General features: G+C 47.9%; 1 protein-coding gene across 2 annotated transcripts in view; it reads left to right on the top strand.

Annotated features, from left to right (window-relative positions):
• Rnf144a (ring finger protein 144A) overlaps positions 1-16962 on the top strand; it is a 121444-nt gene that overhangs the window by 44512 nt on the left and 59970 nt on the right. The gene's annotated exons all lie outside the window — the stretch shown is intronic.

Raw genomic sequence — 16962 nt, 5'->3', positions numbered from 1 at the left:
AATTTATCTTACCACTGTTAGATTTCAGTAAGCTGTTGTAGGTGTAATAATCTTTATTGACCAGCAGGTGTCGCAGTTGCAGCCATGTGGCCGGGAGACATGACCACTGGTACATGGGACTGTTCACGCTGCTTTGATTTCATGCATTGATTGGTACCTGGTTAAATAGTCACAAATATACTTTGCTTGACAAATTTAGAGCAATTGGAGCAAGGAGCCCAGAGTTTGTGAGCAGGAGCACAAACCGGAAGCTGTGCAAGTCACTGCACAGCATGGAAAGCGGCATGCTGGGGAAGCCTGTGTGAGCCTGGAGAACTGGCAAGTTGCTACACAGTAGCTCTGCTGTAGCTGTGGCAGGGTTTGGCAGAAAAGCCACTTAGTAGGTGAAATCAAGCCAGGTGGGCGGGGGCGGGAGACTTTCTGGGTCATGGACCTTCTGCACCTGTTTTGGTCTATCCTGTAGGTGTGGAGCTGGGATTCATGTTGGTCACCAGATGAAGATGGAAGTTATAAAATAATCCCACACTAGCTCAGAATTGAGTACAATAAAGGATTATTTATTCAGGGGTAGACACACAGATCACAGGCCTCTACGCGGATGGGGAACAGGAATCGAAGCCAGAAGCCAGAAGACCAAGAGAGAACACGCACACTTTTACATCAGCATTTATAATATGAGAGGCCACGCCCAAGTGGGTGGGTATCTTAAAGGCTGTTGGCTGACGGAATTCCTACAGCACTCATGGAACTTCACTTTTTTTTTTTTTTTTGGTATGCCTTCTGTCCCTTATTCTGGGAAGGTCTGTGTGACCATGATCAATTTCCTAGAGCATCCTCAATGGCCTGATTCTCCTACGGTTGTCTAGGTGGACATCTCAGGAGCTCGAGCTGAAGTAGATGTGAGTTGTTCTCCCTGTTTGCCTGCAGCACGTGGGCATTCCAGGACTCTTTCGCCTTCTTACGGCACCATGGCTTGCGGTCAGTAGACTCGCTGCGGTCAGGCTTGCAGGGTAGAGTCAGTGCAGTGACCCTATTGCCTCCCAGCACCATAGACAGCTATCCACTCGGAGAGCCCCTCTTTTCGTTTTCCCCATGGAGTTATTGGGCATCGGATACACAGTTTCTGGACTCGTTCTCGCGACAGCGGGTCCTTCTCTTAATTGTAGGGGTCTCCATCACCTGACGGGAGCCTCCTCGCTGATCTGTACTGGTCTAGCTTAAGCTCAGGTCTGCCTGGACTCATCTAACTCCACTTGCTTTCTCTTGCTCTGCCTGTTTCTCCTGGGCTGATTCGATGCGGGATTTACCCCTGAAGGTGCCTGCTGTCTGAAAGGCACTTGCTAACACTGCAGGGCAGGGGTTTCCTCAGCAACCTGGAAGGGAGGGATGGAAAGGGAGGCTAAATCAGGACCTGGGTTTGGTGACTCATCTGCCATGAGTGATGTGCTGTGCAGAGGAGGTTAAGAGCAGCCATTTGGGAGGCCCCTGGGCATAGTCCAGGAACTGCATTCCACCGAGCAGTAGCTCCCCATGTTCCTGTGCCTGTGGAGCACTCTAGGTCACTGCCTAGAGTGTTTCTGTCTGACCCTTGACCCTCTTACTACCCTCGAAGCAGAGGGCATCTTGTTGACAAATCAGGGCGTTTATTCCCTCCATAAGGTCCGAGGGGGGACCATATGGCACCTCAGAAACTTCTCCGCATATCTGAAACTCCAAGGAGTTCTGATCGAGGGAAGACGTAGAACTTTTTAATCTGCTCTCTAGCATGATCTCTGTGGGTGGTCAGGAAGTAGGAAACAGGGAAAGGAAGCAGGGGATGAGATGGGCATGGAAGGTGAACATGGCTTCTCTTTGTACTTGTAAGAGAGTTAGGAAACCAAGAATCGTTGACTTACTCTGACAACAAAGCAGGCAAAGCTCATAAGTCCTATAGGTTCGCATAACTGGCATGTGGGTAGGGATGTCTGGCGTCCAGGGACTGCATGAACCTGCTCTGACCTCATGGAAATCATTGTTCTCTGTATTGATGTCCCTCTTATCCTTGGCTCCTTGGGACCCTCTCAGTCTTCACGTTCTTGAGAAATAGTTTTCTATTCTTAAGTTTCTATTTCATAGTGTTCTTTGGTCATGGAACCATGGAAAAAAATCAATAGAAAATAGGAGGAAAAGTAAGCTCTACTTTGCTTTTTTGCTCAGAGTCAGTTTTAAAACCTCTTCTCCCCTGCCCCCCACCCCGCCGGAGAAGCCTCAGAAGACATCCATACTTTTGCAATGGAACCTATGCAACCGAGCCAAACCCTTAGAGGTCTCCAGATCCCCTCAGAATTGGTTTTACAGTCTCAGTTTCTAAGTCAGCCTAGTAGAGGTTCGTTGCTGGCACTTTGAAGGGAACCTTCTTTGTTCGTGGGGCAACCTTAACCAGGGACATCCTGCAGGCCACGAGTACAATGGAGAAAGTGAAGACCAGCATGCAGAATGTGGGTTTTTGGTTTTTGTTTTTTTTTTTTCCTTTGAGATTGGGATTTTTTTCCTTTGAGACCTGGCCTTGAACTCACTGTGTAGTAAAGAATGACTCTGAACTTCTGACCCTTCCTTCAGCCTAAGCCTCCTGAATTCGGGGTTTAGAGCAGCACACTGCTAGACCTGAGTGTATCTAGTGTGCTGGGGACTGAACCCACGGTTGCACACATGCTACGCCTTCTGCCACTGAACTGTCTCCCTGGCCCCATGGGCTCCTGTGCTAACTGAAGGGGAAAGCCAAGGTTTAGAAGAACTGGGAGGTAGAAGGGTCACTGCCCTCTCTCTCTCTGGTTTGGCATTTATTTCAACTCACCAGCCCTTGGTCTCCTCACCTGGAAAGAAGCCACGACAGTTGACCTCCATCCAGGCCCTTCCATTCCTGGATGGTTGGTGGCTACGACGGGTCCCAGTGTGGGCATTCTTGCCCTAGGATGGCTAATCTTGGATGTCAGCTTGACATTTCTTGCTCAGCTGAGAACCTCAAGTGAAAAATCGTCTTCACCAGATTGGCTTATGGGTGTGTTTGGGGCATTTTCTTGCTTGCTAACTGATGTTGGAGGGTCCAGCCCACTGTGGGTAGCGCTGTTTTTAGGCAGCGGGCCTGGCTCATGTGAGACATGCAGTGGAGGAAAGCCGGGGCAAACTAGTGAACGGCATTCTCCTGCGGTTTTGCTTTTTGTGTATTTTTGGTTTTTTTTTCAAGCTTCTGGGAGTTCCCTTGCTGGACTATAATCTGTAAGATTATTTCCTCTCCGAGTTGCTTTTGGTCATGACATCCATTACAACAGCAGGAAGCAAATGAGAACGTGCCTCTTTTCAGGGACACAGCTGTTTCTATTTGGAGCTGCCCCCCTTGCTTTCCCAAATAGCCTGTTTATTTCCTTCAGCTTGGCATGAGGAGGGAAAACTGAAACAGGTAGCATTCTGCCCTTGGCTTTGAGATTGGCAGTGAAGTCACTGGTTGGTGTAATGTCAACTTAAGTTGTAAGGGGGCGCACATCTCTGTCTTCACGTGTGCACTCTTGTGTGCCTGTACTGGAGATCCTTGCTTAACGTTGGGGGTAAGGTTTCGGGTCCTTCAGCTGTGTCCTGGCGGGCGGTTTATGGTTTGTCTTCTGTGTGTCTTTTTCTGGTAATGTCTTTTGGAAACAGCATGTGATGCTTTTGCAACTGAGAAAGAAATAACAAACGCTTTCTTCTCCCGAGGCTAACAGTAGACCAGCCCACAGTTTCTCATCACCTCCTCTTGCACCATACCGAGGCCTGTGGCTTCACAGATTCGCACACATATTAGGTTTCTTCTCAGTTTATGGTTTTTGTTGTTGTTCTTCTTCTTCTATTACAGCCAGATGTGAATGGTGATGGAGGTCACAGGCAGACGTCATCTGGCCAGAAAAGCTCAAACTCGTTCACAGGCAGAGGTCATGGGCTTCTGAGTTTCCGTCTCCATGGAACTTGGGCCATTTGGGGCTTGTGACGTTCTCAGACCCTCGCTGAGTACCTGATGTTCCGTGTATGAGTGACAGGATTTCTCGGGATCCAGAGAGATGTGGTTTGGCTATCTGAACATGCTCGGAGAGACTAGAAGGGTGTAATAAGGATATAATTGATGTTTTATGTTTATAGCCGATGACATTAAGAGAGGTTTGCTGTTCTACAGTGAATGGTTCCCCTCAGGAACAGGGCTTGGCCTATTCCACCGCTGTGCAGCTCTCTGCTCCTTCTGCCTGGAAGCCTCTTTACTCAGATAGGAAAGCCCTCCTCCTGCCTCGGGCCTCCATAAGTAGCATTTTGAGGAGGCTATCCTGATGACGTCATCTGCTCCGCCCCTACTCCTGGCAGTCGATAGGCAGTGTGGGATACAATGGAAGTGTAGGGTTTTTCACTGCATCTGGTCTCAGCTGGTCTCATTTGGAAATGTCAGTATGTATCCAGGTGTAACTTTAAAATCATAATCTTCATGCTGCTTTCTCCTCAGTGCTAGGACTTTAGACATGTACGGTATACCTTACAGGGTTTTATGCATGCTGGGGTTTGAACCCAGGGCTTTGTGCATACCAGGCAAATAGTCTTGTCCATTGAGTGGCATCCTCAGTTCCCTGAAAAATATCTTCAATGTTTCCTATATATACCTAAAATTGGGTGTAAACTCCTGGGCTCTGACTGCCCAGTTCCTTATCTGAAAGCATACTCCACTGTGGCATCGTCCTGGTTAACTAAGGCAACAGATAAAATGCATAACCCTTACTAGACAGCCAGTAAGACATTAGTTTCTTGCCCTCCTGTTTTGCTTGATTACATATGGGCCTATGTTCCTTTATCCTGTCATTGTAAGGTTGGGGGCCATGGACCCAAGGCCGGCTCTGGAACACTTGAGAAAGGTGAGCTGTTTACACTAGAAGGCATCTTTGGGAGCATCCATGTCTTGTTGACCCTGTGGGAGCCTTTGAGTGTGTTGGTCACTAAAGAGGGTAATGTGTTGGTTGGCAGTGATGACTTTAAAATATGGATGAGGGTTGGGGAGGTGAGTCGGTGGAGAAAGTGCTTGCCACACAAACTTGAGGACTGGAGTTCAGGTCCCAGGATCATGTTGAAGCCATGTAGGCATGGTGGTGGCCTGTAGTCTCAGCTCTCTGGAGGCAGGGACTGAGGATCCCTCGGGCAAGCTGGTCAGCTAGACGAGCTGGCACTGGTGAGCTCTGGGCTCAGGGGAGCCCTTGCCTATGTGAATGAAGTGTAGAGCTATTGAGGAAAGTACTGGTCATTAACTTTGGACTTTCCTTTCCATGCCCAGAGCTATGGACACACACTTATGTATGTACACTTGCATATATGTGAATATGCATATATATGTGCATGAAAAACATACACACACCCACCCACACACACACACACACACACATTAAAAAAAAGAAGTGGAGAGAAAGGAAGAAAGAGGGAGGGATGGATGAGAAGCCAGAAGGCAGGGAAAGAGTTGCACCAGCTTGCTTCCTAACTTCAAACTTTCTGTATCTGAGATATTTGGGGACCCCTTTTCTGTACTGGCCTTCCACTGAAAGTGTTGATTTCTCTACTTAGGAGTAAGAAAACGCGGTTTAAGATGGCCATGCAAATATGCATATTAGCCAATAGTTTTAAATTGGCTGATATCCTGTTACTTTTTAATGTTAGCTATTTTCCCCATTCTCCCACGAGGATGCAGGACGGTTGACCTTGTAAAGGCTCAACTAACTGTCATTGTCATGGCTGCCGTGTCCTCCCAGAACGCGAGGTGACTGCATCCTGAGATTTGATTGGTGTGAATGATAAGTTACCCATGGTCAAATCTCAGTTTCAGGTGTGTGCAAAGCAGCCACCGTAGATGGAAGCTACGGGAATTCACTGCCTCTCCCCAGCAGCCTCCACTCTAGTGGTTCTGAAGGACAGTGTGAGAAGATGTGGTCAGTCTTTCTGAGGGGTTTCAGGACTTGACCATGTCACTCAGGATATTGCTGAACAATGGGTTTTGCAGTCGGTAGGAAGTGGGTGGCGGGGCGGGTGCACAGGATGCTGTTTGAGGTGACTGCTAGGAAGGGATTTCTCTGGGGCAGATTTCTCAACTGTTCTTAATGCTGCAACCCTTTAGTATAGTTCGTCAAGTTGTGGTGCCTCAACTATAAAATTATTTTGTTGATACTTCCTAACTGTAATTTTGCTACTAAATATTTGATATATGGGATATCTGATATGGGACCCCCCACGGCATCCAGTGTCCTCCAATGAAAGTCTAGTTCATTCGATAATTTACTGCAATTCACCTGTTTTAGATGCTGTTCTATAGCTGTGATGAAATACCATGACCCAAAGAGCTTATTAAAGAAAACATTTAATTAGGGGATTGCTTGCACCTTGTAGGGAGTGTATGGTACAGGCAGGCAGGCAGGCAGGCAGGCATGGTGCTAAGCAGTAGCTGAGAGTTTACATCTGATCCATAGGCAAGGGGCAGAAAGAGATGGAGCCTGATGTGGGCTTTCGCAACATCACCCCTCCCTCTCCAACAAGGCCACACCTACTAATCCTTTCCAAACAGTTCCATGAACTTGGGACAAAGCTTTTAAGCCAAAGAACCTGTGGGCGCCATTCTCTTTCAAACCAGCAGACTGCCTTTGAAGATGTTATCTGAAACTCGGCTCCTCACCCACAGACATAGCTCCTGCTGTATACTTTCTGTAGCTGTGGTAAACTCGCCAGACAACAGTGACTTAAGGGAGAAGGGCTTATTCTGGCGTAGAGTTCCAGGGCAACACAGCCTCCAACAGCATAGAGTATGGCCCCGGAGGGTTAGGCTGGTTGCTCTCAGTTCATCAACAGTCAAGAAGCAGAGAGAAAGAGGACAAGAAGTGGAGTTCACTCTAAACAACCCACTAAACTACATCCTCCAACAAAGCTATAATTCCCCAAGGTTCCACTCACCTCAGATAGGGCCACCAGCTGAAGACTAGCTTTTCAAGCACAGGAGCCTGTATCAGGTACTGCACATTCAAACCATGACAACTCCTCTATCTCCTTCCTCAGGAAACACTCCAGGGGCTCCCTGGAGCACCCAGTGTAGAAGGAGGAGGCTGTGAAGAGACTTAGTGTGATTTGTGGGAGTGCCAGTCCCGCACCCCTGCCTGCCCACACCTTCTGTTTCTGGTAGTCTTCTGTGTGAACAGGCATTTGCTTACAGGGGAAGAGTCTCTGGAGTCCATGCTGTGGCCGAATGGCGGCAAGGTCAATAATAGCTCAGGCTCTAACAGGGTGAGGTGTGCAGGTCGCACTGCCAATTCCCTGCCACCTAAACAGGCTGACTGTGGGAAAGAGTAGGAGTGGACATCAAGATTCCCCTAGGAGTAAGCGTCTGGTCGGCACCCTGGTCCCTCAGAAGGTAGCCCCGTCACTGGCTGTCTTTCCTCATCTGCTGCCCTGCTTCATGTCTGTAACTCGGTTCTGTGGGAAGCCCTTCCCAGTGTCGCCAGCCTGCACTTGAGCCATTGTGTGCTTTTGGGACCAGGGCCAGCTCAGAGCCCTCTGCAGATGTCTTTAGTCTCAAGTATGAAGTGAGCATGCCCAGGAGCTTGTTGGGTACATGATTAAAGAGCCAGATGACTAAAGGACAGAATGTTTGTCCCTTTAAACTCAAAACACTAATCTTGCTCGGCTGGGCGTTCGTTTTAGGCTGCAGTTCTAGTCACATTTCAAGGAACACAGAGGGTTTCCCAGAAACAGATCTGTGTGTTCTGTAAATGGTCCATGCCCCAGGGCAGGGGGAAATGGTCGCCTCTTCAAAGGTTGCTTCTTTCTGGGATGCCTCGGGGACCCTTTGAAACTACTCAGTCCCATGTGTGGTTGACCTTTGCGAGGGTGTTGTAACTGTGGCTGTAGATGAAGCCTGAATGTCACTTCCCAAGGTGATGTTGTTCAAGGACAGTGAAGGTCAGCATGGCTGGACCCAACTCCTAGTCACCCTGTCTGAACAGTCCTTCAGGTTCCCTTTCGTCCTAAGAAGGGATGGTAAGGCATGTTCTGGAGCCTTTTGATTTTCTTTAATTGCATTAGAAATCCTAAAAGAGAGGTCTATGTGAGATGATTTAAGAGTCAGAATGGAGCGGGGGCTCTCTTTTGGGTGGTATTGGATGCAAGGGGCTGTCAGTTAGCACACAGGACTTAGCAAATGGGTCAGCACGAACCACAGCATGGACTTCTAACTGGTGTAGCCAGCTCTGCCAATTATTCCTGGCTTCCCAGCTGGGGCAAGCCAGTGATTTATTCTGAGGACACTAAAAGAGACTCCTGGAATTGAATGAACTCTTGTGGCCGCGGCAGTAATGAGGCCGGCCCCGTAAAACAGACGCCTGGCACTGAAGACTGAGCTCTTAGTATCCTACCCAGGGAGGTGAGTCTGCCATGAGCACAGGAAGCCAACACACTTGACAAAACATTCATTTTCTCTAGTTCTCTAAAATAGCAGCTGGAATTACCTGCACAGTTATTTATCTGTCTATCTTTACAAATCAATTTAACCACAGTGTTGGGGAAAGCAAATGGGTTCTTCTGTGCCACACTGTAGATACCCCGAGTTGGATGCAGCAGCCACCAGCACATCTGAACATCGTCCTTAGAATGGGGGCAGCATTCACAGTGTCCTTTATATATCCTAATGTCTTCAGCAGACCTGGGAGGCTGATGAAGCCTGGATGAAGGCTGGTCAGTGAGGTCGAAGGTCAGTGATGCTATGACTCTGCCATGAAATCACATGACTAACACCTGGGCTCAGGTATGCTCAGTGCTTGTTGCCTCAAAGCACAGCATCCCATTGCTACTTTAGGAGATGCTTATCCTGGGGGAGGTGAAGCTCCTGGAGTGATGGAGATGAGATGGGAATGAGTACCACGATTCTGGCGTCCCCTTGCTTGAGCCTAGTCTTATTGGCCTCATCTGCTAACATGTGGAGGATCAGTTGCATCCCCTCTCCCTGTTCAGCAGGATCCATACTGCAGTCTTTACCTGGGCTCAGGACCTATGAATGTTAGCTGATTTGGAAGCCAAATCTTGTACAAAGATTATGATGTTGAAGGTCACTTACCATAGGGTCAGTGCTGCTTCAACTCATTTGGGGTCATGCTCTTCTAAGAGGGAGAAACGTAGAGACAGGGACACAAGGAGAGAGGAAGATGTCAATGAGGCCCAAAAGAATGCCACATAGCTCCTCCTGGTGCTCAGGAGCCACCTAGCAGATGTCCTCCCTTTGGCTCCAGGATCCAGAGCTGTGGGGCAACCCCTTCTTATTGGGATTAAGCCCATCTGTCTGTTACCAACTGGTTACAGCAGCCATAAGAGACAAAGGCATGCAGAGACCATTTTCCTCATTGTATGGACCAAGGCCCAGAGAAGCAGGGGTCTTATGGAACCTGCAGAGAATATACTAGGTTTCTGTGAGACCCATGCCTAAAAGTTAGCAAGAGGTCAGCCCCGAGGTGCTGTGGCCAGCGTTTCCTTTGAACCAACTGTGTGACTGATTTTCTCCCTAGAGTGATCTATGAGCCATCAGGCACTCTGCCAGCAGCCCTTTCCTTTTCTCAGAGTTTGGAACCCTATTAAATTGCTGCAAAATCACAAACTATACAGAATATAGTCACCCCCTCCCCGCGCACTTTCAAAAATCACCCGAGTGAGGCATGTTTGGCATTTAAGAAGCTCTACACATTTGCTGCACACTACTCTGAATTTATGGATGAACTAACACAGGTATAAAAAGCACCATTATCTGAGGAATAAACAAATCTGTCACCGACCTTGATCTCCTCCAGCCTTACCAGTGAAAGGCAGGAGGAAGATGGCTCACTGGGTATTTCCCACACACGAGGATCCCAATTCAGATACCCAGAAGCCATGAAAAAGAAGCAAGCACATCCCTGCCTCTCAACCACGCAACGGGAGTGAGGGTGGGTCTGTGATGCCAGCAGTGGCAAGGGTACAGGAGAGCTGGTCCCGCCCCTCACGGGAGAACTGGCCCCCAGCCCCCAGCACTGCAGTGCATGAAGCAGTATGGGCTTGGGAGAGCTAACCTCACTCTGCTCTGGCGGCCACAAGGCTCTCTTCAGCTGATGACTTCTGTGCAGATGTGAAGAAAGTCGTATTGGGCTGGCCACTAGGAATTTGGTCATGCCCCAGTAAATATGTAGACAACACAAAATGGACCTTTTTCAGGGGCAGAGCCAACATGGAAGACTGTGAGTTGAGCATGATTGGGGTGCATGAGCTGAGATTCCATATGATACTAATAATACTAATAATAATCCAGCACCGTGATATGTATGTGCCTGTATACACATATTATACAAATAAATCAATACATGCATAAAAGCATTTTTTAACGTCAGGCAGAAGTAGGGGAGGTAGGCCAATCCATGAAACTCATTGGTCAGCCAGCTAGTCCAATCAGTGAGCTCCAGGTTCAATGACTGTCTCACAGGATAAAGATGAAGAGCAGTCAAGGAGAGCATTCAACTTGACTTTGGCCTGTCGCCTGTGCATATGTGCACACGTCTGTGCACGTACATGTACACACATGCACGAATACACACCTCACACAAAAGAAAAAATGAAAATAGCTATTATCCGATTTACTCCTATAGACAGTAAAATATCATTAGCAGTCTTTCTTTTAACTAATTCTTTCACTACTAGGGATTCCTGGACCCTTCTGCGTGCTAAATAAGCCCCACCATTCAGCTCCAATAAAACAAAATAAGAACAGTTAACAGTTAAAGGCTCTGGTCGTAAAAATTCTGCATATGAGGCTCACTTCTGGATCTGGCATATATCCTGAGACATCTTGGGGAGCCATATTTTTTCTGTGTTTCTCTTAATATGAAGTATGGCTTCCTAGAATTTATGGTAAACATAGAAAAACCAACTGCTGCCATTTTACCTAACGTTATTGTTATTTTTTGTAGGAGGTATTTGAGTGTTTTGCCTGCATGTATGTCTGTGTGCCATGCACATGCCTGGATTCTGCCAGTAAAGGGGATCTGATCTCCTGGAGCAAGAGTTATAGATGGCGGTGAGCTGCCATATGAGTGCTGGGAACTGAACCTTGGTCCTTTGAAAGAGCAGCTAGTGCTCTCCTTCTGAGCCATCTCTCCATCCCCTATCCTCCCTGGGCTTCCCACTGTCCCTTTGCCTTGTTTTTTATTGCAGACTCTAATATAGGTTGGACTCAGCAGCTGGACTTAGCCATTCAAGCAGGAAGTCACATGGCTTCCTCTAGGGAGAGGAGTGCAGCTTGCAGAATTTCCCCCAGCTCCCTCCCATTCATTTCCCAGCCTGTGAACCCTTGCCTAGTTTGTTATTGCCCCGCTGTCTGGTTTCTTGAGACTGACTATTGTCTTTGGCACTTGGGGCCTGGTCATGGATGTGGGGAATATCATGGTGGGGATGCCGTGACCAGCATTCTACTGAAGATGATAATTCCCGTGTCGTTCAGCCCAGGCCTGCAGAAAGGGAGAGAAATGGGGCAAGACGAGTTTACTCAATGCCAAAAATAAAGTCTAAGTCAGACCGAGAGAGTTCCTTGGGCAGCTGACATTCCGGGACTCCTTTCGCAGAGGCAATGGCAGAAAGAAATAAGGAACTAGGAGTCCAGTTCCCAGATCTTGTGCCTGCTCACCTCAGGGAGTCTGTTTGAATCTGTAGCTACCCACTGGCCATTAGCAAACTGCTAAGTACCACCAAAAGCGTGAGTGGAGGGCAAGATATGTGGAAGGGATAAGACCCAGGAAAGCCTTTTCTTTGTCCTGGGGTGTAGCCCTATTGTTGTGCTGGGTTCTAGATTCATGGTTAGAATGCTTGCCTAGCACACATGAAACCCTGCTTTCCATCCTCAGCACCGCATCAAGCCATATGCAATGGTTGTGCAGCTGCCAAACTGAGGAGGTAGATGCAGAAGGAGCAGAAGTTCAGGAGCCCTTCTCAGAAAATACAAAAGGAAGGGAAGAAAGATCCGTCCATCACATCAGGAAACTGTCTTGCTCTCAGCAGTCCCCAACACTCCAGTCGCCTGTCACTGCTGACGAGACATGGGGCTGAACCCTCCACATTGCAGCTCCACCTCATTTTTCATCTTCCTCACCTCGCTTGAATTTTGTTTTCTTGCTGGTTTGCAGAGCACAGGCATTGCAGGTTGTTATATATAAGCAGAGAGGCTTAGGGAAGGATCCTTCTTTTCTACACAGCCTGGGGGTAAATTGCTGTCTCCTTAAGGCTCTTATCAGTCCTGCAGCCTTATGCAAGTGACTGCAAACCAGGCTGATGCCACCGGAACCCTCCCATCTCTCTTGAAGCCTCAGCAAAAGTTACAAGTCAGGTGGATTCTGATCTTGCTTGGGGTCCACTTCCTCTTGTCTGCCACCTCATCTTTCTGAGCTGGGACCGTGGGCAGGCTCCCTTGGCTACACGGGTGCACGTTAAGCTGAGTGACATCGCACATGCCAAGGTACTTGGTTCACCTGTCAAACTTGGGCGGCTAACCTTTCTTGTTGCTGGGAAATGAGAGTGAAGTTGCATAATTTCTTGTACTCAGCTGCACCCACCCTTCATGCTTCATGAGGCTTATGATGTTGACGATGTAATCTCCTTTGCTGTGACCTTCCATGTAGGTAGGGCTGAAGGAACACAGCCCCAGATTGGTTCTTCCTTGTTTTATCTGATTCTTGCTTTCTAGAACTGGACTATAGGGTCTGGAGGGCTCGTGTATCAGTGACTAGTCTTCTCTGCTCCTTCTCTTCCTAGCCTTGAGAATGTGGACCAGTCTGTCTGTGACAGTGGCTGTTTGTTGTACTTGTTTCTTAGGACCACAAGTAACATTCTGCAAGCTATGGTGGCTCCTAATTGGGTCACATGTGGTGCCCTTGAGACCAAGGACTGGGTGCTTTTGTGTGGTTGCACCCAGCGTAGCCTCCCAGCAGAATCTTCATAAAGATTTGGGTGTCAGACAAGGCAGTTTTGCAGGATGAATGCAATGTGGTGTGGTGGTTTGAATAGGTATGGCCCCATAGACTCCTGTGTTTGAACTCTTGATCCATAGGGAGTGACATTATAATGTCTTGTTGGAGGAAGTGTGTCACTGTGGGGGCGGGCTTTGAAGTCTCATGAGCTCAAGTCTCATCCGTGTGTGTCAGTCTTCTCTCCCTGCTGCCTGCCTATCAAGACGCCATGGCTGTCTGCATGCTACCATAGTTTTCACCATGATGACCATGGACTAAATGTTCTCCTTAATAAGAGTTCTCATGGTCGTGGTGTCTTTTCAATACAACCCTAACTTAGACATATGGCCAGCTATTGGTTAGTCAAACCTAAGTCCTCTCCTGATGGTGGAATGACAGTCAGAACCCCAGTGGTACCATCATCTAAGAGTCCCAAGAGCTGTAGGATGTTGGGGGTAAGAGTAGAATTCACAGCCATCTTGTCTGTGCTTCAGACTTGACTCTGATACTGACTCCCTTCGTGACATTGATCTCCTTGTGGGACTTCAGCACCTTGGTTTCCCCATCTGCAGACAATGTGGGTGAGTCATCACAGGGGACAGAGGATGGACTTGGGGGTTTAGTGGAAACTTAGTAGCTGAACTGTGCTCAGTGTAGGTTGCTTTGGGTGCTCTTGGCTGTTTGCTGAGCTGAGTCTCACACCATAAGGGAGTCTGCACACTTCCCAGTACAGCATTAGGCTAAGGTGGCATCTCAGGCTCCATTGTAGTCTTCAGCTTGCCTGAGAGTCAGCAAGGGTTTAACCACAGACAACCTGGCTTTGTTTCTCCTCTTCCACTGTCACCGTTAGACCTACACGCAAAGGACTTCTCTGAGGTGTCTGGACCTAGGCAGGCTCATTCCTTCCTCTAACAGCCATATGGTGGGGAGTTTCTGAATTATGACAGGTAGCAGTGCAGAGTCCAGTGGCCACAGGTGGACACATGGGTCAGAATTAGACCAGGCCATGTCTTCATTCTGGACTCATGGATTTGGAATCAAAACCTAATTTCAGAACATGCCCAGAAGGGAAAGACTTGGGGTGGAGGTAGCTTTCTGAGAGTCACCAGTCTTCACCCCATGGGTCTGTATATGGCAGGCAGGCCAAACTGGCCACTCACCTGCCTTTATACGTCAGTGCACTTGGATCCCAGCCAGGCCATTGGCTACACATTATCTCTGCCTGCTTTTATGCCTGAGCATTGGGGTTTAGTGGTCCACAGGGCGCTGTATTGACTCTTTGGTCCATTAGAGATACAGTCTGCTGACTGGTGACCTCCCGGGCCTCACTATAGCCAGGTGCTTACCAGCTGAAGCATCAACATGGATTTCAGAACAGACTCAGGTCCAGCTCATCTAGATTCAGACTTACACCTCTTGGGTGTTGAACAGTGTATATATACTTCTAGAGGAAGAATAGCCCTCTGGGCAGGGTCCTCCTACTGAGAGGATGTGAGTGGCTGAGTTGTGACAGAGTCATGATCTGGTACACATACTAGTGGCATTTCCCAGTAGAACTGCCCAGAGTGCAGTGATCAAGAGGAGAGATCAGAAACAATGACTTAGGATGCTGTGACTGTCGAGGGGATCCTCATGACTTTATCCTCTTCCCGTTTCAGTTTCCTGCCATCAAGCGAATTCACGAAATAGGTGTGTAGCTCAGGCCTGGAATTCCAGCTCCTGGGGAGTCTGAAGCAGGAGGATTGCCACTTCCATGCCAGCTTGAGTTGCAGAATGAGTTCAAGGCCAACCCAGGCAACTTCATGGGTCTCTCAGATTTTAAAGATGAAAATAGGATCAGGAGGGTAGCTGAAAGGCAAGGTTTTTATTCCAATACAAGAGGCCTTAGGTTTAATGGGCAACACACACACACACACACACACACACACACACACAAAAACACACACACACATGCAGGGATGCATGTCTCTAATACCAGCACTGGGGAGGTGGACACCGGAGGGTCTTTAATGCTTGCTGGCTAGCCATTCTAGATGGGTTTGTTAGTTCCAGCTCAGTTAGAGACCCTGTTTCAAGAAATAAGGTGGAGACCCACCCGCCACTTCGATCTGGTACTGCATGGTGTCTGAACATGTAGTATGAACCAGAAATTCAGATCAGCGCATTGCTCAACCCTCATCAGGATGGTTCATCTGATGATAACTAACAAAGAAACACAACACAGCTGGCCATACATGTAGAGAATAAGGGGATTTTGGAATGCCTGGCCCTAAATAGAATTTCCATATCACACCCCTCCCCTCAAGGCTCAGGGATCTATGCTGAACAGGAGGCAGAAAGAGTGTAAGAGCCAGAGGCAGTACGTGATGCTAGGGAAGCTGTCCTGGGGACACAGCAAGGCAGATGCACATATGAACTCATGAGACTATAGCCTCACATGCCAGTACATTTGGCTTTTATATGGGTTCTGGGCATCTGAACTCTAGTCCTCATGTTTGAGTAGCCGACACTTTACTTACTGAGCCAGTTCCTCAGCTCGGCTAGTTTCATTTCTTCATTCTTATTAGAATTTATTTTGCTTTTTTCCCTCTTCTGTGGAGGAGCTCAGCCTCTTTCCAAAGACTGACAGACCGGAGATTTGACTCAGAAACCAGAGACGTTTGAGTCACTGCTTAGCTGCGATGGGAATGAGTCAAAGGCATTGTTCCTTTTGACAGCAGAATAAATTTCGGATTTTAAATTAGGAAAAGACGCACAGGAGAGCAGCTCTATGCAGGCACTTTCGCAACTCAGAGTTCACTGAGAAAACATGTAAGACTGTGTCAGGGTTATGTGATTGTATCATTTATATAACACCATATGATGTCCCAGAAGAGGTAGACCTATAGAATGACTGGTCACTACCCTTTCGATAAATAAGAAGACAAATTATAGACCATCTGTTCTGAATTACTGTAATAGCCGTGATGCTTATTTTATTAAAATCTTTGTAATTTATATTATCTATGGAGTTCCCAGTTAAACTTCCTTAAAGGTGTATATCGAGAATTCTGACTGGTTCAGTCAGCAGCTTGTTTGCTGTGCCAACATGAGGACCTGGATTTAAACCCAGTGCGTGTGTGAAAGGCTTGGTCTAGCGGCACGTGCCATGCCTGGAGTCCTGGTGCCAGAAGTGAAGAGAGAAGAGGTTTCATAGAGATTGGTGACCAGTCCAGTCTAGCTGAACCTGTGAGCCCCAGGTCCCAGGGAGAGACCCTGCCTCAAAATAGAAGGCAGATGGTACCTGAGGGCAGCCTGGGCTATATTATAAGCTCCAGGACAGGCAAAGCTACAAAGCAAGACTGCGTCCCAAAAACAAATAAATAGCAATGATTTAATAGATATCGATCACAGAACAATGCAATGTGTACAGAAAAAAATCAAATGGCCCGAAGATGCTACTTCCAGTGAGCATATGAGAAACAATCCAAATGCTTGGCAAAACATTCTTTCGGTGAGGTCATGAGTTCCTGGAGCACCCCACTGAGAGCAGTTCAAAATAACATCAGTTACGAACCCAGGAGAGTGTCCATATCTACCCAAAGTTTACCTATTGGCTCAGTGACCCAGTAATCTTATTCTCAGCACTGGATCAAAGCTAGTCACCCTGGCCCTGCTTGTCATGCCAAGAGACCGGAACCAACTCAAGGAGAAGGCTCATGACATGACCGATGTGCCCCATGGCTAGCCTTTTACTTGTATTTGAAGGCTTGTATGGATTAAAGATGAACACTTCGTTTGTTTGTTTGGTCTTTGAGACAGGGTTCCTCTGTGCATCTCGGGTTGAGCTGGAACTCACTCTGTAGTTGAACTCAGAGCTCCTGCTGCCTCTGCCTCTGCCTTCTGAGAGTTGGGAATAAACGTGTACACGGCCACCTCCTAGCTTGAAGATGTACTT

This window comes from Microtus oregoni, unplaced genomic scaffold (assembly GCF_018167655.1).
Source record: "Microtus oregoni isolate MIOR12 unplaced genomic scaffold, Mior012 000034F_ref0000314, whole genome shotgun sequence".
Taxonomy (NCBI): domain Eukaryota; kingdom Metazoa; phylum Chordata; class Mammalia; order Rodentia; family Cricetidae; genus Microtus; species Microtus oregoni.
Note: the sequence above shows the minus strand (reverse complement) of the source record. Positions and strands in the feature narration are given on the sequence as shown.